At 40.7% G+C, this 27,567-nt stretch overlaps 1 long non-coding RNA gene across 1 annotated transcript; it reads left to right on the plus strand.

Moving 5' to 3' along the window:
• The first annotated feature begins 6,805 nt into the window (after positions 1-6,805).
• Positions 6,806-19,092, plus strand: LOC117245301. The gene is made up of 2 exons (XR_004499877.1): positions 6,806-13,733; positions 14,022-19,092. It is a non-coding gene; the product is annotated as an uncharacterized LOC117245301 (long non-coding RNA).
• The last annotated feature ends 8,475 nt before the right edge of the window (positions 19,093-27,567 follow it).

Here is a 27,567-nt window from a genome sequence, read left to right on the forward strand (position 1 = left end):
CTCTGGGGACAGTGTGGCACTGGGACAGGGAGGCTGCCAACCCTGGGTGCCACATGGGATCCCCAGCCTGGGACCCACAGAGCAATCCCTGCTCCTTTCCTGGCCCTCACAGCATCTAGGACTTCCCTGCACTTGATTTGGTGGCTGGGCACATTTTCTGTGCTGCTGCTCACTCATGCTACTGGGATAAAATATTTTTTCAAAAGATACTGCTTTATTTCCATTTTCTTACCTACTCCTCTGATTTAATATTGATATCTGTTTATTTGACTTCTAGATCTTTTAGAAGCAATATGTGATAAGTCATCAGGGCATGACCTGTTAATGTTTTATGGCTGTTCATACCTTGGATCTGCATTGCTTTAGGCACTAGCTTTATATATTTTATTTTAAAATAGATGAATATGAGTGCACACAAACACACAGATATTCACACAATCATTGCTTTAGGGGACATCTTTATATATTTTATTTTAAAATAGATGAATGTGGATGCACACAAACACTTGTAGATAAACACACATGCATTAAGATTATATATATATATATAAGTGACTTCCATTCCATATAAATTCCATAAGAATTGAAGCCATTCAGGACCGACCATTCAAAGCTGGAGATCTGTTACAGAAAGTTTCTGGTTTAATCTCCAGCTTTAAGAGTCTTTCTTGGCAATGGCTTTGTTTATTTTAAAGATTACTGAGAAATTAGGAGCATTTTACACAATGCTGAAAGATGAGTGGGAGGTCGTTCATTTAATTTCTGTGGCTGTGTGACTGAAGTCTTACTTGTCACTTCAGATCCAGGGCTGGGTGACTTCTGGATGTTAATAAATATTTAGAAATAACACACCCAGAGAAAGGGATCAGGATGTGGTTGGAGGCTGTAATAGATCTTTGCTGCTGCCTCATTCCTGGAGGAATGACCTGTAATCTCAGGAAACTATTTATATAGATTGTGGTGACAAGGAAAGCACAAGGACTTGTGACAAGTATGTTTGTGATGGCTCCAGAAGTATTTGGAGTGTTTTATTAATGAAAGGTTAAACAGATCCAAAGCTTGTAGAAATAATAACAAGTAGTGAATACATTTACAGGTTTAAAACACAGCATGTTTATTTGGGGTTTATTACTTTATCCTTTTTTTGTTAATAGCTTGCTCTGAAGAAAAATAATTTGATTTTTGTGTGTTACCTTTTTTGTCAGGCCCACACAGAAGAGCAATACATTCTTACATTTTATTTTTTTCTTTGGTCCTGGTTTCCATATGGGAAGACCAAAAGGAGGCACTACAGCATGTGAAAATACTTTAAATATTGAATAAAGACCAGTTAGAAATTCCTTCTGCAACTACTGAATACTTATGCTTTATTGACATACAGTCATAGTCTTTAATGCTTTAATACATTTATTATCCTGAATTGTTCAAGTGGGTGCATCAACCTTTTAAATTTCTCACCAGTTTTCTCTTCACTCATGCAAGATAATAAAATTTGCCAGATTTGGGGATAATAACCCTGGATATATAATATTATATAACTTCAGCCACACTTGGGTTGCTGCTAAAGAAACGAGGCCTCTTGGTTCAGCTGCAGGTGGCAGCAGAACACTGGTGTTATTTCCAGCCAGCCCCAATATCTAAATGAACTTCTAGCAAATTAATACCATCAAAGCTGATTATGCTGTTGAAAAAAATTGGTTTGTTTAATTTTTTTCATTTGAGACCAGGAAATATATATTTTTAATTTTCAAATAGGACTGATCTTTCTTTTTGGTATTACAGGGTTCTGAGATTTTCACTCTGATGCCTGCAGAAATAGAATTATTTACTTAATTCTAAGTCATTGATATTCTGTGTATAAAGCAGGAACAGAGAATATTAAACATTGGTAATAAGATTACCACTGTAGCTTAAAATTATAAGCAGGTGATTTGCCAGATATATTTGGACAGAATCCTGTAAAATTTTGTACAATAGTCAAATATTTGTAAGTGGCACCATAATACAAAATACAAGCTGCTTGTAAATGAATATTTTATATTGTTTGCCTTCCTCTCTCTGAAGGTTGTGGGAATAATTTGTATTATCAGAGATAGGAGATGGAAAAAATGAGTCTTTGACAAACATAGGCAGCTTCTGCAATTATTCTTTGACAGCAGTTTTACCTTATTTTTCATTGGAGTTGTTACTGAGAAAAATTATTTCTACCTTTCATCAGAATTCTTTTTCCTCCTAAAAATCTGAAATATTATAGAAATAAATAAAATAAAATCAATCAATAAATATAAAATAAATAAAAATAAATAAAAATAAAATTAATAAAAAGAAAATAAATACAATTACTTATTGATGTGTGCTGTGGGTAGACTGACAATGCTGTGATGAGATCAAACCATGGATCAAACCTTTTCATGGCATAAAGGAACTTCTTAAATCTGGAGTTATTCCCAGTGCAAAGGTGAGGAAAGCACCACTGAGGACAATGGAGCTCTAAGTCAAAAAATGGGGTTTGTTTGCTCTCTCTCCCCTTTCTCATTTTCTTCCTGGTCACCATTCACAGCACAGGGAAGTTCAAAGCACACTTTGAATATATTCTTCAGAACAAAAAAGCAATTCCCAGCTTCCCTGGGCTATTTGAGATGTTCCTTTTGCCCTTAGTTACACATCAGCCTGTGCTGGGACTGTCCTTGCTGCATTCAGAGAAATAAAAACAGACTTTAGAGCACTGGAGGGGCTTTTCTGTGGCTGATTTCCTCCAGAATTTATTCCATCAATGTGCTAAAGCAATGATAATAGTGAGGAGCTGCCAGTTCTGGGGCACACCCAGTGCCACAGGAGATGCTTTCATTTGATCTTTAGTTAAATTAAGCTTCTCACAACTTCTCTGAATAGCAACTTGCAAATAATTCCTTTGGATCAACACAGAACAGACAAAAGCCCAGAGCAGCTCCACAGTCAAATGCTGGCCATTGAAAAGGAGCTACTGAAATAACCTTTTCAAATCACCTCTGCAGTGTTGTCATGGCAAGAAACTGCAACCCCAAACTCTTATTCCCCAAGCAAACATGAACTGAAGAATAATGTTTCAGCAGGTGTGCTTATACTGCTCTTCAAACTGAAAAGCACTCAGCCCTGCACAATGCTTGGCCCTTTGAACAGCCCATCCAAACTGTTCCTTCCCAGATTTCTGGTGGAATATGTTCTCAGGAGGAAGAAAAATGGGCACTAAACTTGTGCTCTTTCATCTTTGCTTTAATTTTCATTTCCATATGAGGAACTTGTGGCTATTCCAAATAGCTCTACAAGTATTGGATGTGCATTCACCTCTATTCTAAACCATTTGAAAGTTTCCTTTCTGAGACTCTGCTTTTCTTTCCAGCTATTTCATTATTAGGGGTGAGGAGGGGAGCAGAGGTTTAAATTCTGCACAGTGGTGTCAGCCTGAGCAGAGTTGCTCACACACCGAGGTGATTATTGTTAGGCCATCAAACTGGTAATAAAATTCCTGCTCAGTGCACAGAACTTTAGGACAGGAGAATATTTTTGCAAGGAAATAGTCCTCTTTGACTCTAATTAGGAGTGGTTTTTAGGATCAACCCCAAATTTGCTTTCAGAGATGTCATTTGCATATTCCCTTGGCTGATTTACTTCAAAGCTTTTATATATTTATCAGATTTTTAGAATCCATTTCTTTAAATACATATTTTGGTCAATATTGGCCTTGATATATTAAATTCAGCTCTTCAGTTCTGGCCCTTTGAGTTAGCTGCAGGTTCAGTTTCATCTTTTTTGCCCTGCACAGGGATTAATTATGAAATGAAAATTTCAGCTTAACAAAACAGCTTCTAGTGGTTTATTAGAGACTTGAGTTTTATTAATTTGGATCAGCTGGTGGTGTTTTAACTGGGCAGAGCTGTATTGTAAATTCCAGCCTATTTGGGAATGCTGAGTAGAGCCTGAGTTAAAAGAGGATGGAGCTGGGAGTGGGTGTGATGGAGGGTCTCTGACAAGGCAAAACACAAACATCAACCTTCAAAAGCTTGCTACAAAGAAATTTATATTTTAATTGAATTGCATAGGTCCCCTTCTCACCTCCTGATTTGCTCACTGTGAAATTGGTTATTAAATCTTTGTTTTAAATCCTAAAGAAAACGTAAGCTTGCCTTTATAAATGTTTTATGACTTCTCTAAGGTCAGTGTTATCCTTTTGCTCTTCAGACCCTTTAGATTCAGTTCCCAAAGGATGGGGATTTGGCTCCATCATAACAAAAACCACCCCATTTTCTCTTGGAATTTCTGCAAATGTTTGTCCTAATGTATTGAGATGACTGTTTTTTCTCACAATAACCATTTCTGGTTTATTTGATTTTATAACTTTTTTGAAAGCAGGACAGAGAAACATTTCATTTAGATCTCTGAAACAGAAGCTATAAAATTCACCTTTCAGATCAGTGTTTTGAGTGCAAAATCTGAGCATTTTTTCCCTAATAGAAGCTCAGACAAGTCTATAAAGCTTTTATAAGTTAATGAATGTTTCACACCAGCTGCTGATTCCCTAAGTCAGGCAGTCTCCAGTGAGGGAGACTCAATCTCTCCTCGGGATTGAAGTTCCCTGCAATCAGATTGAGACTTTCCAGACTTGAGAGTGGTCACATTTTTCATAGCTTAACTGTAAATCATCTTTCACTTAGAAGATTTAGAGACAGACTGAGGAGCTAAATCTTTGAGTTTGCCTTCCTAACTAGTCAAAGGCATTAGATGAGACTCATTATGGTGTTTCCTAAAGGATTAGGGAAAACAGTTTGGTAACGTTCAAAGTAGGACAAATACCATTACAGGTATAACAACTTTATCCTTCTAATGATTTAAATGGAGAATTAGGTGTGATCACAGGACACTTGGAAATTGTTTGGAGTGACAGAGTGCTGAATCAAAACCTTTCAGCTATGAAATGATTAGGAATAAGTGATACTGGAAATAATTAGTCAGAAAATGTTGTGACTGGGAAGTGAAATGTGTTTATTGTGATATCAGTCAATGATCAAAAAGTGTAATTGTCAGTGTGGCATGGCCCTGGCACTGTGACAGTGCTCCTGTCACTGAGCCTGCTCACATCCTTTATAGAAAACACCCTTCACTTCAGAATTTAGGCTGCTTAAATATTTGCTGTATGAAGTATATTTATAGTGACAGATATCTGCTGAATGTGAGTGCAGACTTTGTGTTCCAGTATGAAATAGGAATTCAATTGCTGTTACACTGTGATAAAAATGAGGATAACCTTAGTTACCATCAGCTGCCAGTAAGAATTTATTGGCAATTCTAAATGTGTCATTTTTTCTGGATTGAATGCAGTTCAATTGAGATTTTGATTCCTATAATTTTTTTCAAACACTAGCATTAAAGTTGTGTTCCTTAGGTACCTTTATTGCTTCTTCAGTTTGAAGGTTTTATTTTGTCATTTAAATGGTGGAGAACTCCCCACTGAAAATGCTGTTTATTTGTATGTAGTTTGAATAAGTCTGCTTTTAATACCACTTTTTTATTTATATGTACTTAAATTTAATTTATTTTCTTTGTTAAAGAAATATGAAGTAAATATCACAGGTATTTTACCATACAGAAATTGGTGACACAGCTGTGGATTTTGTATTAACCTTAAAGCAGAACCAAGAGTAAATTTTCCTTTTTTCCTTCTCAGATTTTCCCATTTGAAAGTCAAGAGACTTACATGAAAATGAATTGTTCTTTTCTTTGTCTTATAAAACAAACTTAAAGGAACAACAAACAAAGGAAAACAACCTTAAACAGGACACTGCTCACTGACCTGCTTTAAACACAATGCTGTTTAAATTAAACCCATAAGTGAGAAATACACCACTCTGCCAGATTACACTAGAATTGCTTTATTCTTGCATTTATTATTATTATTTTTTGTGCAGATTCAAAGCAATGCCCACATACCCCTGGTGTTATCTCAGTACAGAAAAGGGGTATTAGTGGGTGGATATTTTCCTGGAAAGAAGATTATATTTTTCTTTCTTTTAGACAGCAATTTAACCTAAAGGACAGATCTTGTTATCTAACTAGTGACTTTAACTGGATATATTGTTTAAGGCAAAAAACCTGCTTTTTGTGTCCTGTATAGTGAAGTTTGGCTGCAACCCACTCCAACTTCAGCAGTGTAAGAAACAGTCTCTGGCAACATGATTTAATGTTCCAGTTACAAGTTTTCTGCTGGAAAACAGCAACTGCAAGATAATTCTCCACCGCATGCTTATGGATTTCCCCCTCCGTAAAATGGTGGTGTAATTTATTTGAAAGCTGCTTGTGTTTTATTTTTGATAGTATAGAGAAGCTCTTAGCATTATGAGCTTTGTCTGATTAAGTGCACAAAATGACAAACAAGGTTGTCCTGTGCTCATCTTCTTCCTTCTTTAGGCAGATAATCACCTTTAGAAGGCTGGATCCTATTCAGCTACTCTGTCAGTCAGCAATACCAAGACCCTCGTAAGCCGCATTTATCAAACTAAACACTTGATCTGTATCGGCACATCAGCTGCTGCCAGGGCCTAAGACACAAGATGAAAGTTGCAATTAGGATTTAGGAGGACATTTTATTATCTGAGATTTGAAATAGGTTTTGTTAGTTAATCCAAACATCTTTCCAGATATGTTGACAGAGCCCTTCTGTACATGTACTTACTTCAGCTTAAGTGGGAACTGCAGTGGATGTTGCCAAGATTTAAGACCTCTAAAAGGAGAATACTTGTCAAGGGCAGGACAGCAAGGGAGGGGACAGAGCAGTGCCTTGGGCAGGCTCCCTTCACGTGGCATTCAGCAGTGCTGGGGCAGCATTCTGCTGGCCAGCTTTTCCTGAAAAATAAAATCTATTCCTTAATAAAGGAAAATTAGTAGCTTAACCAAGATTAGACTGTACCCCAGCTGCTTTTATAAGTCTGTCGATTGTGTGTGAACTCTGCATGCCCAGGGCTCAACATGTTACAGGGGAATCTCTCCAAAGCTTAAAGAGCAGAATAAAATCCTTACCTTTCTCATGCTCCCTAAAATGCCCCGTTGCTTTCATAGCAAGGCATTATTTTTCTTACTGACATTTGTAGCCATAACTTTTCTATTTCTCTTGTGCATAAGAGGAACTCGTGTCTGTGACATTCAGTCAGTGGGGGATGGATCCCAATGGTTTTGTGCCATTTGAGTTGCCATGGGGCTCATCCCAGTGTCTCCAGCTCTTGTGTATTTTGATTTCTCCCAGAAGATGGAGAGAAATCAAGGATTTCTCCTTTTCCTCTGAGGAACCCTGTGGATGTTTTCTCTGCAGTAGGATTCAGCATTGTGCAGCTCCCCAGGCTGGAGCTGCTGTGTCTGCTGTGACCACCCTGCAATCTGCAGGATCTTTGGTGTCCCCAGTGTCACCTGTAAATTTCTTTTCACTTCACTCCATTTGAAACTGGGAAAGGAAAATACCCACAAATCCCCAAGTTTCATCACCACTGTACAAATTTAAGCAGGTGAATCAAAATATTCCTATAGAAATTCTCACAGAGTCTCTAACTTTATAAATGATAAATGCCTGAGCCACTCTTTTACAGAAGTACTGAGTTTATGAAGCTAAATGAACAAATTTTGACAATTTCCCAGTGATTGTACAGCCAGAGGAATTCTGAAGACAAGGCAAGGCTGTTCCCCAGGGCTGCAGAGCAGAGCTGGTGTTGGGAGTGTGTGGCTGTACAGTCCCTGGACAGCAGAGGTCCTCCAGACCCAGCTCTTCATCCCCAAGTGGGAATTTTGCAGCAATTACCTTCGATTAGTCACTCTAGAAAATAATTTTACTCAAGGATTTTGTCATGGAGATAAACAAAACAATCATCTTGTTTGCCTTGATTTTTAAAATTATTTTTGTTGTGGAATATTTGCTGTTGTTATTTCCTCTGCAGTGCTTAAACTTGGAGGGTTTAAATCCTCTGTGGAGTCTTTTGAAGACACGTGCAGCAGTATTTTAGCAAAGTATTTCATGTGCCTCATTTGTCATTTAGCAGCAGTGCTGCTGTCTAGAAACACAACTCTTTAATTATTATCAGAAAACACACAAATGTCTGAAATGTTATGGTTAGAATGTAACTGATATCCAGCTCACTTTCCAGTAAGATTGTAACAAATTTTTACTTTAGCTTTGAGAAGCTAATTTTGATTATTTGAATATGTACAACAAGTAAAGAGTTGGCAATGCCTCATGAATTTATGGGCTTGGGCAAAATTTAAATATCTATGCAGTTATAGAGGTAACTGTATTATCAGCCTCTCATTTGTAGATTTCTATAAATCTTAGAAAAATATGGAAATTATAAATATTGAAAGTGGTTTTTCTCCTTCATACTCTACTGGCTGAGCACCTTAACAAGCCCTGTCTGAAAGCCATTCCAACTTTGTTGCTGGTAACTTCCCTGTAACCTGGGTAACTAAGCTTTGAGGAGAAAACAAGAATATAAGTAAAAGTAACTGCAGTTTATTTTAAAATATTTTCCATTATTAACACATTTTTAATAGCAGGAGACGCCCAGATTTTGGCTTCATTATTAAACATGCTGGAGAATGGGGTTTGTGCTGGAGCAGCTGCCAGCTTTGTGTCTCCACTCACAATTATTTCCAAATTGTTACCCTGCTACTGCTATTAACTGGCTTGGTCATTCACAGGTTTTTAGAAGGCCAAAAAAAAAGAAGAAAAAAGGGCATTTTACCATTTTATTTCGATTCACTTCACTACTGTCTTTAACCTGTCGTGTTTTCTGGACAATCTCATGACGGTGCCTTTTTGTAAAAGCCCTGTGAATGATGGATTAAGATCTGTCTTGGATTTTACATGGATTAAGCTTTAAATTAACATAAAAGAATAACAATGTGAATCAATTTGATCAAAGAAAAAGTGTCACTAATTATTTAAACAGGACACTTAGTCCCAAGGTTTAAAGGCAAAGGAGCGGATTTCCCTTGCATGTGGATCGAATCAGAAGTATCCCATAATTGACTCTTTACAAGACCTTTCTGCAGAGTAATGGACTAGATATTAAAGCCTTAAGTATTTAAAGTGAGTTTCCGTCCTTCTCTAAATGGAGCTGCAGCACTAAGAGCTATTTTACAAGTCTGACACATTAGTGCATCCCTGGGAAATCCGCCGGGCTCCGGCCGCTCCGGCCCCGCGTTCCCAGAGCTCTCAGCCCTTCCACGGTGTGAAATGGTGAGCGCTGGACCTGTGAGGAGCATCTGAGAATAAATTCCAGATGGGGCTGTCTGTTGGGAAGGAGTGGGGATAGTGGATGGGGCTATTATTTATAAGTGTTTAATTGGCTTTATCTTTGCCACCTATTTCTAATTTTGTTGGCGCCTCTTGGGAAAATTCATTCTCTGGTGACAAAGGCTCGTGTGGCCTCAGAGCTGTTCTCCTTTCTGGGCTCTGGAGATGTTCTTCTGCACTTCTGGATGAGATGAATGCTGCTACAAGTAAAACACTGCTTTGTACCTGAAGGGATTTTTATTTTCTCATACCAGTTTTATTTTGGAGGGGATGCAGTGAAGTCATTCCCAAAAAAGACACTTCTCTCTCCTTGGCCAGTCCTTGTTTCAGACAAGAAACTTCAGACAAGAGCTTTTTTTCAAATTGAGATGTTCTTCCTAAGGGGAGTTGAGCTAGTACAGTTTATCCAATCTTATAAAAACTAGCACAAATAAGACAGGAAAACATGAAAATGTTATAGGTGCTCCCATTATTTACAGGGTTGAACCAATCCTTTTTTCTTTTTTAAAATTATTACTACATGTAAAATGGCATGTGTTATATTAGGGAATATTTCTGTCAATATAAACTTTTATTTGTATTGATCCTTGTTTAAATTGTTGCTGTGTTAGAGTCCCTGAACATCTTCCAGCTCTTTATTTTCCATTAATCCATGCTCCAAGTGGTTTCTCCCACCTTGTACCCCAGGTCCCACCTTTTCAGACAGCCCCATGTATGTGGTACAATAATATTACACAGACAGGAAAAATCAGTTCCTTTTTGTATGGAAATAATTCATATATAAATATTCCTTTGCTATGTGGTTTATACTGTATAGACTTACAGGATAATATTACTGGCAAAATAATTCTTAATATGACACAGAATTTACTTTTTGCCTATTTCTGTTTTCAACTGTCAGGTGGAAACCAAATCACCCTGAAATCAACAGGAGATCAGTCAGGCAAGGAGTCTTGGGAAGGCAAAAATTTTGTCCCATATAGGCACAGTTTAAAATTCCAAAGGATTCGAAAAATCTGAATATCTGAACTTCAATTTGTAACATCTGGGACTTCAAACCAGACATAAACAATATTGAATGAATTATATTTTTTGTGTTTCATCAAAATAACATTGTAAATACTGAAGCCACAAATTATACTTTAAAATGAGAGTGGACATTGACTGTGATTACCCTGAAAGTTGAAGTATTTCATACACAAAGATCAAAGAAAATGCTGCTTAACTCTTGCAGAGGAGAAATCATTTCTAGAACTTAATCTGAAACTCAGGTTATGGATTTAACTGCTCCTTTTTGTGGAGGTGAAGAAAGAGAGCCAAGTTTTGAAGTATTTATTTTCACAATTATTCCTGGGCTTGTCCTCTGCTCCGAGGAAAGGACCTCCCGTGTTCTGGGCAAACCAAGTGCTTGCCGTGGGAATGTTGGGGTTTCTTCCCTCAGCTGCAGACAGGGAAGAAGGGGCCCAACAAATCCTCATTTTTTGCCTTTGGCAGGGTGACCTCGTCCCCCTGAGCTGGGTTGGGATTTTGGCCAAGGCTGGTCCTGCAGAGCCACGCCAGGTCCAGCCACAGCCCACCTTCCCGAGTCTAGACAGGGCTGAGCAGCACATTCAGCCTTGGCTCGGGGATTTTAGGGTTTCTCAGCTCTCTCCAGACTCTGTGGGACACATTCCCAGGCTCTCTGTGCAATGCCCAGGTAAATGGGGTTTGCACGGTGCTGCGAGTGACAAATTCCCAAATTCCCAAATTCCCAAATTCCCAAATTCCCAAATTCCCAGCACAACCACGGAGCTGCAGCAGCTCCCTGAGTGCTGCACCTCCCCTGCTCGGGGTTGTGTTTGTACTCATGCCTTCCATCCCTTTATTTTCCCCTGGTGATTTCACAATGGAACAAAATGGAGTTCCTATGGCACAGAGTTTTTCCATTGACTTTCCAACTTTCCATATCCTGCTCCCATGGCATAGAGGGAATATTGGAGCTCTTCTGCTGCTTGGACTGTAGGGGTCTGAGTTGTTAAACCTTTTACAGCTCAGGGGTGGATGTTGTGTATCTATCTGTCTTGAAATCTTAATTGTTTAAATCTAATAATTAAAATTATTTATGAAATTTCTCCTGATTTAAATCACGCCAGAAGGTGATGCTGAGACCCTCAAGGGTCCTGAGCATTGTTGTACCAAAAAAGAGTTTGTAGGTTTCTGTTGCTTCCAAAGAAAGTAAACTCAAGAAAACCCATAACTTTTAACTTGGTCTTAAAATCTTACCAGTCTAATTTTTCAGTCCTGAGATTTCTGCCTGAAGTACTTTTCTTGGGCTATCTTTGTTTTACACCAAAACAAATATTTTGAAAAATCCAGTTTCCATTGATTTTCTTCCTCAGAAAAGCAGCTAGGAGCTAATAAAAGGAGAGGAGCTGGTCCAAGGAAAGCACTGTGGCTGTTGGAGATCTGCAGAGCTGGGCTGGGGAGCAACAAGAGCTGCTGTCAATCCCCTTCCTTTTCCTCCTTTGCAAGGCACAGCTGGGCTTGCACCCACGCTGGGGCTCCTTTCCAATAGCATCCAAAGGGAGATTAAACGAACTAATATTCATTTATATTTAGAAATTAACCTAAGGAATCACCAAGAAATGCATGAAACTAATCATAAAGCAAAGCCTGATCCCAGAAAAATCAAAGTAAACTCTCCATCTCTTGTCCCATATGGATTGATGCTGTTCTCAGCTCACCAGAGCATCAGAACTGATTTTATAGGTTAGAAATTAGTGTTAATTTCTAGCTTGGAGCACCCAAAAAGCTTTACTGAAGGAAATAACCAAAATACAAAAGGCACCACTTGCTCAGAAGGTGCAGGATGAGGGCAGGATCCTCTGTTCCTGTTGATGACAGAAGTTTGTATGTAACCTCCATCAGCAAAATATTAAAAACACCCTCATTCACCTTTTCTCATAAAACAGCCACTAAAATAATTAACTTAAAGGTGTGTAGATACAGACATTAGAGATCCATCAGGTGAGCAGAGTGTGATTTTTGCCAGTGTACATTTGTGAGTAATATCCTCAAGATTCAAGTAAAAATTGTCTTTGAACTCTTGGAGTCTCCTGAAGACTGTAGGCAGTTGGCTCTGCTTCCCTGGATCCAGTACACCCTCCAGAACATTAATTTGTGTTACATTTCCTAGGGGTGTTAATTGAAGATGCTGGAAATAAAGGTATGAATTCTGCTTCCAAGTCACAAATGTTTTAGTTCAGCTCCAGACAGATTATTTTTAAGTAATGTGTGATTTGGTTTTCATTTTCTCTTCATTTTATTTAAAAGGGCTTCTGCATTGTTCTTTGCTGCTGTAGTTAATCTATGAATTAGGAGGGGCAGAAGTTAATTTATAGCACAGAAGACATTCATGCTGCTTAGGGAGTTGAATCCATCACCCTGTGTTTATTTGTCAGCTGTTTAGGTTTCCTTCACTTTGCCTCACAGCCTTTTCTCTGCAACTGCTGTGTGCAGTGTGAAACAAGTTCAAGCTGTGCATAGAAGTGTGTGTACACAGGTCTCTGCTTCCATTCTGGCAACCAAACGTTGTCTCCTTCCTTTCTGGGTTTCCCTGAAGAATGTCACTCCAAATCAAGATGTTTGGGATGGCAAAAGCATTCAGCACCTCCCACCCCACCAAAAAAAAATTATATTTGGAAATCTCAGCTTTAATTCATGAGACAGATCAGATCCAGAGCCAGCACACACCAGTGTATTGAATATTTTCAACTGAATAGCTCTAGTTGTCCCTTCTTTTTGTATATATTTATATGTTGTAACTGATTTATTGATAGGAGACTGCTGAAGTGGGTGACCACTTAGAACATTCCTGTGGGAATAAAACTGTCCCTTGTCCTTTCCCAAATTAAACTGCCCTAGGTATAGTATTCACTTGTGTGATATTTTAGCCTTATGAAATTAATTTTCCTCCTTCCTCATTGTTGCAAATATTTTCTGTTATCACTTTCACAGTCTATCAGTGATCTTTCCTTAGGATAGAGTATCCTAAACATTGCTCAAGGCTGCTAATTCTTCCAGGACTGATCCATAGCTCTGCTGTCAAGTTTCCAGGGATGATTTTTGGTTTTGTTTGACAGCTCAGTCCCACAGTTCCTCCTGACTCTGTTTCCCTGTGGGAAGTGCCACTCAGAAGGAGCAGTGGTACAGAAAACCTGCATTCTTCTGGAGCCAAGGCTGAGCTCCAGCCCACTGCACAACTCTGGGAATCCCAGTTGTTGCCTTTCCCTGTAATCAGCCACAAAAGGGGTTTGAAAGGCTCCAGGATGAATGGCTGAGCAGGGCTGGAGCCATCTGCCCCCAAACCGTGTGGCTGGAGCAGGATGAGATAAAGGAGGAATCCTCCCTTCAGGATGGATTGTTCAGGCACTGCAGCTGACAGGTGAGTACTGCAGCTGTCAAATACTTACTGCCACAAGCAGTACATTTCTGCTCTTAATATTAAAAGTGTGTCAGAATTTCCATTATAAACCACTTATTTTGTGGGTTTATAGCTTTGCCATAAAAATACACCTTGGCTTGAGCCCTGGCACGCAGCCATTTGGCTTCTTCTAACACAATATTAATTCAGAACATCCAGACAGTGTTTTTAAACACCAATATCTGAGTTGTTGCTTCTTTTTTCTCTTTTTTTATTTATTTTTTTTCTCAAGTCCCTTGTTTTCTGCAGGACCAGGTGACCAGATGTAACTGCAACAAGAATCTGCAACATCTGGAAGCCCTTTTTGGAAGGACTGAGACCTGTGATAAGAAAGAAAGTTCTGAGGCCATCTGGAGAATTCCCAGGATGGGTGGGAAGGCTGGATGCAAACCCCAAGGCTGGACTGACAAGGTCTGACTGCCATCACCCAGAGAGCTTCCCAGAGCATGGCAGAAAGAAGGAAAGTCTTGGGCAGATGAAGATACAAGCTAAAATATTCATTTTGGAACCAAATTGAAGGATCTTAGGTCCCATTTGAAGCCCACAATGCAACAAATGATTGTCAGCCAGTGATCTCTGTAAAATCAGAAATTAGGGCAAAAAACAAACTTGTAATTTGAAATTTAAGAATAATTCTGATGGGATATTTCAGATCAATTCACAAACTGATTAACCCTCTCCATTTGAGCTCTGGGCTTCAAGAGGAGCATGGCTGCTCCTTTCAAATCCCAGCCCTGATGAATGACTGGAAAGGTGGGCAGAAACTGGAGCTCCTGGCAGCCAAATCCCCTAACTCAAGTCCTGTTTGGAAAATGAATGATGAAAAGGGGCATTCCTAATCTGATCCCTGGCCTTACTATACAATTAGGAAAAGTGATAATCTTCGTTTGTAAAACAAGGAAAATTGGCAGCTGTGAAAAAAATAAAGGAAGTAGTTGAGTTTAATATTAGACTTATGAAAAAATTGGCCATAAAAGCTGTTCTGAGGCTGGCCAGGACAGAGCCTCAGAAATGTCTGGGGAGTGTTCTTCAATCAGTTCAGGGAATGTGAGGACATGAAGCTGAAAGTGCTGAGCTCCAAAGGAATGAGGATAAAGCTTAAAGCTTTTCTCTAGATTTGGTCAGTTTACTTTCTGAATGTATATTGGGATCTGGGAAACGAATGGAATAAAGTCCCTTTTCTCTGCAGTTATTGGACAAGGTGAGCTGAAAAAGAATAAATTGGGCTCAAGCAGGGAGAGTGACTGCTGGCAGACACAGGGCTTTCCAAAGGTGGGGAAATTGATTTAGAAAAGTCATCCTCTCTGAGCAAGAAATGTAACTAAAATGATGGATAGGCTATGGAAGGATTTGGAGATCATTATGGTAATAGAGTAATACAAGCTGGAAGTATTGTCTTACCAATGAAATCCCTGGAAATTTTCTTTAATTATGTGGCTCAGATGAAGCATAGAATTTGCAGATAACTGATTTGGAGTGAGGAGATTTTCCCAGTGCAGCAGGCAACTACTTCAGCAGCTACTTGTGGCAGTATCAAAGCAAAGGTTAAAGTGGTGGAAATCGTATTTTAAGGGCCAAACATTTGCAGAAACTTTTGCTGCTGGATCTGAAGGAAAGGGTGGTTTTTCTCTTGCACTAAGCAATTTAAATTCTAAATTCCTTGAAATGCAGAGCTGCAGCAAGATTTCAAGTGATTTCCCTGCAGCATGTGATGCTGTAGTGGGTGTACTTGCTCTGGCTTTGCTCCAGCTTTCACAACTAATTGAAACTTTGAAAATCCAACAGCTTGGAGGTCAATACAGGTCCTGAAGGTCCTGGAAACACCTCCAGGAGCCACAGAACCTCCAAGCCTCTCTTGGAGGTAGAGGTGCCATCACTGCTGGAACTTGTGTGAGCCGGGCTAAAATCACCAGAGCTGTGCCACAATCCCAGTTCCAGGGTACTGTTTAGATTCACAGAAGTTTTTTCCAGTTAAAAATCAGTTCTCTGAATCCAATAAACACACAGGCTGCACACAGTGGTGCACCACAGATGGATTCTGAGGGAAACCAACCCATTCCCAGCACCTCGCTGTCAGAAAGTGCTACTGGGCATCAAGGGAGTGAACTGGGATGGATAAATGAGCTTTCAACGATTTTTGGACCTCACTCATAGTTCTGATTAAAGTCAAATGGTGGCTGGAGTGGATCCTGCAGAGCCAAGTTACAGGAAAAAGGGGAGGGAACAGCTTCCAGAGCAGGACAAGGCCTACTGCAATTTGAAAAAGATTACTTTTGGCCCAGCACCTGCTGCCTTTTGAGGATGGGAAGGAGCTGTGCTCCAGCCTGCCTGGATCAGATTAGCTCTAGATGGTATCTTGGTACCAAGTACAACACTGAGGTGTGAACTGATGGATTTACAAATGGTCTGTAACACACTGAAAGCCCTCAGCCTGACATCAATTCCAAAGGCAAGGGAATCATTGGAGGCAGAAGTGATTAATTGTGAGTATACAGCCATCCAGGGAATGGTTTCACAGACAAAAGGACAGAGGAGAGGCAGGACCATCCTGGGCAGCTCTCCAGCCGGTGCCACTCAGGTGAAGGTTTTTCTGAGGAATTTTTTAAGGATTACTGCTGCTATTTCAGGCAGATTTTTGTGGCTTTGTTAATATTGTAAAACCACTACGTGAGCTTGGTGAGAAGGAAACCATTTCAGTGGCTGGCAGAGTGTGATTTAACGTTTTCAAAAATGTTTTTTAACAAAACCTCTTGTAACTGCTCCCATTTTCACCTCCCCACGTTCCAAACACCTTCCAGGCTGGGCACAGATGCCGAGGGCAGCACTGACAGAGAGAATCAAAGCACTGGAAGGGATGGGGGCTTATTACAACAAAAATTCTGTTCTTGGGAGAAAAATCCATATTCTGCTCCAAGAACATCTGACAGTGGTTAAATCCAGAGAAGGTTTCACCGTGGATCCTTTGGAGAGGCTTGGCCAGCTCTGGCAGGCTGCGGGGACACTGCGGGATGTGGAGGGCAGGAATTGGGATTCTGTGGGGTGGGACCAGCTCAGGCTCAGCTTCACCCAGAGAACAACTTTGGAGGTTCACCCCAACCTTGTCCCATCCCAGAACATCAGGCAAAGGTCACCTGATGTTCTGGGAAAGCCAGGTGTGATGTCCACTTGTCCAAGTGGCTCTCCTGGAATTCTGTGTTTCTTTTTTCAACAGGGAGTTGGAGTGGTGGATGAAGCATCAGCTCCTGCTCTGGGATTCCTGCTGTGGCCTTTGTTAAACAGCACAATTGTGTTGAGGAAACACGTGGCTCTGTCCTCCATTAGTCTCTCCTGACATAAATATGCAGCAATAAATTAAGATTTATTCATTTGTTAGTGTTCAGGATGATTATTCTGCTATTAAATTCCCCATCTCTGCTGTTGGATGAAGCGAAGGAAATCTGTACCTTAGTGAAGGCTGTTACAATATCATGTGGCTGGAACATATGTGTTTTATCCATATTCATATATAAAATATCATTATGATCCCTGGGGTTGATGCATGTGAACTGATCATTTTCTTGCTACATTTAACCAAGTGCTATGAAAATTTGAGGGGATTTTGCTACAGCAGAGATTCAGCTTTTAAAGTTTAGCATCTAAGCCATGCTTCCCAAAATATCTGATTTTTTTGTACCTAAACCACCCTGGAGACGTCATGACACATTTCAGGTGTCTTACAGAACTGAGGAGAAATGGGTTTAAACACATTTATGTTAAACACTGATATTTCAACTTCTGCACATCACTGGTGCCTGAAAACTGCAAGAACAAAAGCATGGAAATTGGGTACTTATAAATAATCAGATTTTAACACCTTTGTTACATTTTAAAGCTGTTGGAAGCTTTCTTCCAACAGTGAGGAAGGTGAAACACTGGGAAATCAGTCCTGTGAAGATTTTTATCATTTTATAAACCCTCTGTTGAACAAGCTCCCATGTAAATCTGTGGTCCTGCTGGGTTCCTCTGGGTTATCCAGGAATGCTGACCTGCATCACAGGGGCACCTTTCATGAAACCTGAGACAGAGATTTTTTTTCATGTATAAGATGTTGGTGTGGTTTTTATACAGTGTAAGTGCCAGGTATGTTTTAAATACAGGAATGGGAAGGAGAGCATAGATGTGGGAGACTCTTGTGCAGAAAGCAGCACATTGTCATTAAACAGCAGACTCAGGAGTGAGATGTGCCTGATATTGGGGTCTCTGAATCACTGGCCCCTATATATGTGTGTGTATATATTTATTTATGTATTTGAGAGGTGCTTGGACTCTGCAGTGACACGAGCTCTGAGCACCTACACAGAAATCAGGCAATTTTTGTTATAAAATTGGACCTGCTGGAGGCTGCCTGGAAGAAGGCTTGAGGTTGCTGGATGTTTCTGATTTGTGTGGGTTTGTGTCTGTTCTGACTTCCCCTTTGCTCCTGGAGCAGCTCCTCTCCAGGAGCTCACCCTGTGTGTCGTGGGCACTGCTCTGTGCCTCAAAATCCCTTCAGGATCCCTTTCAGTCTTCACAGAGCTGCTCCTTGCAGGGCCAATGGTCCATTCCAGGGGAGTGCTGAGCTCCCTCAATTCAAAACATCTTGCAGAATGAGGCCAAAGACTCTGAGCTAGGAAGAGGTGTGAGGAGAGCTTTATTAGTATGGCACATATTTAACCCATAGGAAAACCCACAAATTTTACTCATTTTAAGTGTATTTCACACTTTTTGACTATTTGAAATAACCACATTTGTAAAAACTTCTTTTAATGAATAGAGCTCTTTATGTACAAAGGCAAACCCTTTTTTTTCCCCCTTAAGTACAGTCCTTTTAAAATACTATTTCTTTTGTAGGTCTGGCTGCTTCCCTCGTCTGTTCATTATTGCTTGCTGCTACAGAACCCTCCAGAACTGAAACCAGGCAATTTAGATTATATTTTATCTTAGAAGAGTTTTGCTGATCCATGCCATGTGTTCATCAGGACTAATAAGACAGATGAGTAAAGGACTTTAATTATTTAATGCCAACCCCAACCAGGCTGGTGTTCAGCACAATATTTGTGTGTGAGGGATGGGAAGGAGCTACCTGGGTACAAATTCTGGCCCCACTGAGCTCAGTGGGGGTTCTGCCATTTGACTGCAACAAAGCAAAGGCTTCACCACATGTTTAAAAGAAATATTTCACTGGGATTTTCTGAATGCTGGTAAATGTGATTTTATCTTCCTTTTCACTTTTGAATGTTTGTTTACCTTATCTACCCTTCAAAGTAATTTAATATAAAAACTTCTCATCAATTCCATTTTATTCCAAGTTTGAATTGCCTCATTTTTTAATTTCTTGTGCATTTAGGTACCCCACATGGCAATGTCTGGGCTGAAAACATGATAGGGGAGCATTGACATATTTTGTCTTGCTGTGATTTCAACTGAATTAAAGAAACCCAGAAATGAAAACATTTCCATTTGTTTATGTAACTAAGAAAGCCCTATAAAACTGAGCTAGCAAGAATATCCTTTAATGAACACAAACCCTTTTTGCACACAGGCCACAAACAGAGGGACAGAGATCCACGTCCCATCTCCCCTATCAACAGCAAACTAGAGCAGGTAAAAAACCTCCCACTATTTCTCTTAGGAAATATCCACCACTTTAAAAGGGAATTTGGAAAATATTTCTGTGGCCAGCGAGGAAGGTGAAATCCTGCAGCACAAAGCACAGCCATGGGCACCGCGAGCGAACAGACGGGCTGCTGTAAAACAACCTTTTAATAAGGCATTAAAATGCCATCGACTTGGACACATAAAAAAAAAACCTATGAAAACAAATGCCTTTCAAATAATTAGGATCTTATGCCTGAGAGCAGTGTTGATCTCCATGCAGAGATTTTCCTGCTGAAATCAGACCAGGCTACGGCTGATCGTCTGAGGGAGGAATTAGCAGCGCATAAATCGGCTGCGCTCGTGCTGCTCCTACCATGCACAGCCAACCCCTAAACCATCCTCCAGCCCTTCCAGCTCCTCCTTTCTGTCTCCTAAAGTCTCCTTTCTGTCCCCTAAAATCTCCTTTCCATCTCCTAAAGTCTCCTTTCTGTCCCCTAAAGTCTCCTTTCTGTCCCCTAAANTAAAGTCTCCTTTCTGTCCCCTAAAATCTCCTTTCCATCTCTTAAAGTCTCTTTTCTGTCTCCTAAAGTCTCCTTTCTGTCCCCTAAACTCTCTTCTCTATCCCCTAAAGTCTCCTTTCTGTCCCCTAAAATCTCCTTTCTGTCTCCTAAAGTCTCCTTTCTGTCCCCTAAAATCTCCTTTCTGTCCCCTAAAGTCTCTTTTCTGTCTCCTAAAGTCTCTTTTCTGTCCCCTAAAATTTTCTTTCTGTCCCCTAAAGTCCTTTCTGACCCCTAAAGTAGCTTGGAATACACTTGGTTTATGATGCCAAAATATTTTTTTAATCAAATCTCAGGTTTTTATCATGAGCATGTGAAAGGTTGAATTTGCTGATTTTCAGGGTGAGTCTGACTGGCTGATAGAGCCAGAAATAGCTGCAAACACCATTTCTGGTCTTGAAAATCTGCTGTGGGCTTGTTTTCACTTCAAGTAATGTGCTCGTATTCATTTAAAGGTTTAGCAATAATTTGTAGTGGTTGCTGGTGTGTAAAATGCATCAAACTGTTGTATAAATTTACCCTTGAATGCAATAAAATAATTCTTCAAGAACAACTTTATCACCTGTAATGCACAGAAATACAAAAAGAATGATAATAACTGATCATTCATGTCTGTGTGTTTAAGTCAGAACTGTTGTTATCAGCACAGCTCAGAAAAGCTACACTATTAAAAATGTATTTGGAATGTATTTGATTACATAATTAACATGATAAAATAAATAATAAGGCCATTGCCCAAGAGTTGGGCATCAGATTCACAGCTTTAAGTTGGAATTTAATACATTTTTTTTTACTAAAATGACCTTAAATGGATATTGGTTTTCTTACATAATAAAATTACTGTTTTGATCTCCATTTTACAGACCACAAACATCAATAATTCAGAGAAATTAATGTATGTCCCTTCTGTATTTCATCTCATTTCCTGTTTTGTCATTAGGTAACAGTTCCCCCTAAGGCTCATGGTTTTAAACTTCCAATCCAGCTTGTGCTTTTCTGTAATCTGTAATTGCAGATACTTTTCAATGTTGTATTTTCCATAGCCAGAACTGTGCCCATGATAAGAGTCCTGTGTGTAACATTCCCAGCCATCAGATCTTGGCTGTGATTTCATCCATTCATCAGTTTTATCTGACTCTCTGCTCACCTGGCTTTTCAAAGTGTGAAAATCTGCACTGCAGAGGAATTTTATGGATTGCAACCCTAATTTTTGGAGTAAAATTCTAAATAACTGGTCTGGTTAGAAAGCTTTGGGCAGAATTTTCAGGTTGCTGGGAATTGCTGTTAAGCCTGTGTTGCCTTTTAGCTGGAAGTACATCCCAATTAGTGACCCTTCCATCGAGCAGTAGCAACAGAGAAGGGATTTGGTTGTTTTTTTCAAGTCAGTTGTAAATGATTAGTCCAAAAGAGCAGCATAAAACTGTGAGTCCCCTGCAGGAGTCAGCTGGAGGAAATTAAAGGATCAACAACAGAAGGGAAGCACTGAGGTAGGATTGTTCCAGGCTGCAGCCACAGGCTTTCACATGCACGCAGGAAATTGGCTCCATCAAAAGGCGAGGATGCAGGAGTGAGGATGAGGAGGATCATGCAGGTGATGGTTCTAAATCATGGCTCGAGATCCCAGCGCTTTCCAAGGGAGAGCTTTCCTCCCCTCCCCACAAAAAGCAGCCTTCTCCAGGTAAAAACGGAATCTTCTCTTTATGAATCAATAAAAGTTGGGCAGAAATGTGAGCTATAAATCTGATATAACTCAATAAATAACACAGATTCTGTTTCCCCACAATAATATCAGTTGGATGGGGATTTTTCCTGTGCTGTGCCCCGTGTTTGTGTGTGAGAGCTGTGAAACCAATGACTTGGGAGTGCTTGGCAGCCAGGTAAAGCTTTTCCTTTAAAGTCTGAAGTAAATTCATTCTGCAGAAATTTGCATCTTCTGGGCCTGGGATGAAGCTGAAACCTTTGCTGGTGGAGCAGGAAAGGATCACAGGAGGGGAAATGCATAAATCTCCATCTGGAGCCAAGTATGCTGGGAAGGAGATGGGGGAGCAGGAGTGCCAGAGCAGGCTGAGAGAGAGAAATTCCAAGGGAAAAGTGGAAGAAAGGAAGAGGAATGTCCCAGGAATGAAGCTCTTCTAATTCTCAATACTTTCATCAGAAGCAAACCACTGGAAAGCTGTAACCCAAATAAGGAAATTAGAGCAAAAATTAACAATATTCAACTATTCAGATGTCAAAAGAACCAGCGGAGTTATTGGTGTTAGAGGTTATTGCCAGAGGGGAAAACTCAGCATGTCCTGGGTAATTAAGCTTCATTGGAGAACATGGATCCCTTCTCCAGGTAAGAAAGTCTTTTATAGCATGGCATCTTTGCTATTGTAATTAAACACCATGGGCTATTCTGCATATGAAGTCTTAAACACTTTAGTCCTTTATCAGGGGATTTTACTGGCCAGGCATGTGTGTTCGTAGAGCAAAAAAAAAACCCCGTCTGCTATAAAAAAAGAAACCCAAACATTTCTTTTTATTACTCAACTTGCTGTATTTTTATATATATTGAGCCAAATTCATCCCTTGTGGAGCTCAGTTGAAGCCAATAAGGGCAGATTTGGCCCATGTCTATATGAGAAAGGTGGTGACAATTAAAATATATTGTTTAATAATGAGAGCTATGGTAGTGAAGTGTCTTTGTGTCTATGAAATTATACACCACGACACCCAGCCAGTGTGGAGCTGGGACTAGCAAAACATATAAGGCTGGTTTCTGATGGAAAGGCAAAAGCACTCTGACTTTTATGATTATGATTAAATATCACAAAGGCATTTGAACGAGGCTAATTTAGGTAACATCTCCAGAAGTCTCGTTTAAAGTGCAGTATTTTACCATTTGAAAATATTTCTTGACTGTTTTTATATGTGGCTCTCAAGGACAGCACGACTGGCTGTTATTAGCAGTAAGTAAAAGAACAGTTTTTACTTCACTTATATTTGAGGGACTTTCAGCAATATTACAAAAAGGAATGTACCCTATTAAATGAAATGTGAGGACAGCCTTTACTATCACTTTACACTGGCAATTCCCAGTTGTTCCCTGCTCAGGGCACGGTACCAGCACATGAAAGGCATCGCTGATACCTTGAAGAGCTGAAGATGTTGCCAGTTTGGCAACAAACACCCAAAGCAGATGAGGACAGAGGAGTTGTGGTTACGTGGCTCCTACCCAGCAACTCCTCTGTGTATCCCTGTTGTTAAGTTTGGGTGAATTTACAAGCTGGAGTGTGCTCTCTGCTGACTTCCATCCTCCTGCTGCAGTTTGGGCAGTGCTTATCCACAGGCAGGAACCAAACCCCTCATTCCAGGCTCTGTCCCTGCTGCCAGGGGGGCTGGCCCAGCCTTGCTCTGCCTTGTAAATGTCCCAAATGTTGGCTCCAGAGCTTTCCTGGTGGGTCTTCACCCTGCCAAGAGGGGAGTGAGAGGCTGAGAGGGATAAGCAGGAGATTTCCCTTGGGGAAAAGTCTTTTCCCCTGGGGCTGCTCTGTCCTGAGCCTTGGCAGCTGCCTCTGGCTCCTGGCTGTAGGAGCTGGGGTGAGAAAGGTCAGAGGAATAAGAGATATTTTGTTAATCAAGAACAAAACTGGCTCCTGATGGCCCTGCTCAGGAGTGTGAGGAAGGTGGAAACACCTCAATACGAAGCTGATGGGTCAGCAGAAAAGGCAGCTCTTAAAACTAAATGTAAAATATCAGTTCTAATACCACTGGTCTTCTAAAGAGTCTCTGACCCCCAAGAATGAGAGCGGGGAGGGAAACGCAGAAGAATAAAAATAATTTTTGCTGTGCTTATTACTCATTCTGAATCTCTTTTATGGAAATCTGGCCTTTGGCATCAGACTCAAATAATATTTTATTAGAAGAAAGCATGATTCATTGAAATGGGGCACTGCAGTATCTATGGAAAGGAAAACTGGGAAGGACACAAGAGAAGCTCAGCTGTGGAAAACAAATTCAAGGAACCATTGCCCCACAAAGGATCTCAACCCCCAGGAAGAAACAACAGAAAGGAACAAAGAATTTCCAAGGAAACGTCTGAATGTGGTGGTGGAGCCAAGTAAGGAATTATTACAATTGTAGACTGTCAGGAAGGGTCATGCAGTACCTGTGGAAGGAGAATATCCTGTCCTTTGGAAATTAATAGGATTTTTTTATTAAGATCAATGTGATGATCAGGACTGGCCTGAGTACCTGAAATGTAACCAAAGGAGAAATAAGAGACCCCAGGAGGAAGGGGATGTTTAGTCTGTCTTAGATAGGATAAAAGGCACTTTTCTCCTTTTTTGCACATTTTCAGAGATCTGTTTTTTGAGCTGTGAGGAGCATGGCTGTGTTATCCACAGTTCTCTCTGTATGATGAGAAGAGAAGCAGAAAAAAGAGGTGAACAGAACAACCTCAACCTCTCCATGTTACTGATAACTCCTAACTCATCCAACACTGCAACTCCTTTGCCTGTTGCTTTTGCTCCTTGGCAAGAAACGAGCATTTATATTTAATTATTTTATTTTTATTTTTCCTCCTTTTCTCTCCTTTAAGTTTTCCAGCTCATGTTTTCCCTGTATTAAATTCCTGCTCCCTGACCTCCTGCTTCTCCTTTTGCTGTTAATAGGATGAAAACTGATTTTGGGACAATCTAATTAGCTACTTCCCAGAGGTGAGGGGGTGTTATTTCTGCCTTGTGCATGAGAGGAACAAATCATCCACTAAGGGCTGGCTCATGGCTGGGGGCAGGAGCATTTGTAAATCCTGAATTTCATGGAGTCCATAGGCTGCAGTGGAAGCTGTTTTCTCCCAGCTAGGAGGAATACAGGTAAGTGTGGGGGTTCAGCTTCACATCTGCTGATTTTCAGTTGTAGTTGGTCTAAATGAGACCTTATAGAGACTTCTTTGCATGCTGAGCCCAGCACTGGGTGGGTGGAGAGGAGAGGGGGCTGTGTGTGCAGCAGGCACTGAACACAGTGAGCTCACAGTGCTGCTCACCCAGTTCCTGCTCCCCTGAATTCTCAGAGCTTTTTGATTTCCACATTCTACGTTTAATGGCTCTGCTGCTCCCGAATTTCTGGGTCACTCCAGGGAGGATGGTCAGTGCCTGCACAGGGGTATTGGTACTCCAGCCCTCACTGGATGTTCTGGATGTCAAAGGACAATGTTTGCTTTCCCCTCCCAGGCCTGAGAGCTTGGGCAGCATTTAGCCAGAGTTAAAATCCCTTCCTCCTTACCTGTTCCTGGTGGGGAAAGGTGCAGGGCTGCAGGCATGTGCTCAGTTCTAATGCTGGGTGTAAATCCAGCCCTGCACTGTGATCCTGGACAGAAATCCCAGTGGAAGCTTTCCCTGCCCCTAAGCTGTCTCCTTCAGAATGATAAATGGTGCCAAGGGAAGGCTGAGGGGGAGTGAGGGGATCTCTCCACGCTTTGAACTGGCTGTGTAGTCAGGAAGATGAGAAGGAAGAACAGACTCATTTCAAGCAGAAGTTTTAGTTGGATAAAAACCTTTTACTCTTCATCACCTTCACTGTTCTCACGAGTAAGGTTTAGACCAAATCCTCACCCAAAGATGTCTGATCAGGTGAGGCACTGTGGCTACTTTGATTTTTGGCTGGAAATGGCAAGGATTCCCTGTCCCCACTGCCATCCCTGCCCTGCACGTGGCTGCTCAGGAGCTGTCCCCTCCAGCCCCTGCACACCGACTGCTTCCCATTACTCTGACACACCAGGCAAGTTCATCACCTTTCCAGGATGTCCTGTGATTGATTCCTCATGGCCAGGGAAATCTGCTCCAAAGTTTCAGGCTAAAATGAGCTCTTGCATTTAGAGAGGATGATCAATATCATTCAATTTTCAGCTCTCCTTTCGTGTATTAGTTTCACAGCTGATATTAAATACAACATTAGATTCAGACTTTTGTGATTGTCTCAGTAGCTGCTCAGATACCCTGGGCATGAGTAAACTGCAATTTTCAGTGTGGCTGTGTCATCCATCAAACTCAAACACTCTGTGGCTCATTCCTAAGCTGCACTGCACAGCCAAGGCTGCAGGCTGGGCTTGGTGAGGGGAACATTAAAGGGCTGGTCCTGCTACACTGAAGTCTATAAAAGTTTTCCTATTGACTTCAACAGAAATAGGACTGAGCCTTAGGATTTTGGCATGAAAACACAAAAACATGGCTTTTCATCTCTGCTGAACTGCAGCAGGCATTGCCTGATGTAAGGAATTGTTCTCTGTACATGTTGTTCTGCAGTTGATGTTGGAGGATGTGTCCATCCCTGCTGGCAGGGCTGAGCATTAGGACACAAATCTGGCCCAGTGTCCAGTTATCAGTGTGAACCTCCCAGCTAGAAGATACATCTGTCTAATTTTGTCTTTCAGGACTGTTGAAACCCTTGCTGCCCAAGTAGACGGTGCTGACATTCCACCTAATTTTTCTTATTAAAAAGTCAACTTTCCACCGGTTTGTAAATACAACCCCGCTGAAAATGTTCCTCGAAACTGCAGCAATGTATGGTTCAGAGCCAAAAACCAGTGTTTGCTGAGAGCAAAGGAGAATGACAACAACAACAGGAAAAATAAAAAAACAGACGAAAAATGTTGGCATTTGCCAAATATTCCTTCAAACCTCTTCCCCATCAGTATTTTGCAGTGGAAGAAGAGCTTTGTGACCTGTTGTAGCTATTCCTCCTCTTTTCATTCCAGTGGGGTTTGCTTTCCTTTTATTAAGCAAGTTTCTAATTAACAAAAACTGCAATTATCCTAATTGAATCAGTATTATTAACACTTTGCACTAATTAATCTAGTTTTTTATTAGCTTCTCTCAGGACCTGCTTCCAAAGGTGGGCTGGGGCTGAAAAGGGCAATTCCCATCCTGGAGGCCTCTTGCTGCAACTCTGTGTAAATCCACTGGGACATCTGAGCTGGCATTCCCAAAGTGCTCAGACAGGAACATTTGCTGGCCACAACCAGGAAAAGGGATCTTCCTGGCAGGAATGGGGGCTTGGAGGCCACAAACACCCAGCAGGGTGGCACAAAACCCCAGGGGCATCACCTTTCCCTATCATTTCCCAGTGAGGCTGAGCAGCCCATGCCAGGATTAAACTGAATTCTGGATTAATTAAACTGGTTTGATTAAACTGGTTTAATTTAACTGGTTTAATTTAACTGGTTTAATTTAATTGGTTTAATTTAACTGGGCTGTCCTGCCCAGTGCTGGTGCAAGGAGGGGCTGGGAACCCTGGGATGAAACCACCACCTAAACCCCAGGGTTTTATAGGCATTTCTCTCATGGCAGTGTTTGCACATTAAATGAGGGTCACATGGGACAAGGCTTCGTGCTTTGCTTGTACCACTCCCAAGATTTTCTTTTCTTTAATTTTTAATCTTGATCCTGTTCTTTGCAGAGAGCAAATGAGTTCAAAACGTGATGTTTTCTACCAGCAAGTCACAGGCTCATGATTTCCCTCCCAGCCTGCTATCACAGGAATAAAACCCCTCCAATCACACTGAATTTAGGCTGCCTCTTGTCCCAGTCAAGTGCATGGCACCTCCTCGGAGCAGGTCCTTAAAATTAAAATATTGTTGATTT

This window comes from Parus major, chromosome 19 (assembly GCF_001522545.3).
Source record: "Parus major isolate Abel chromosome 19, Parus_major1.1, whole genome shotgun sequence".
In the NCBI taxonomy this organism is placed as follows: Eukaryota; Metazoa; Chordata; class Aves; order Passeriformes; family Paridae; genus Parus; species Parus major.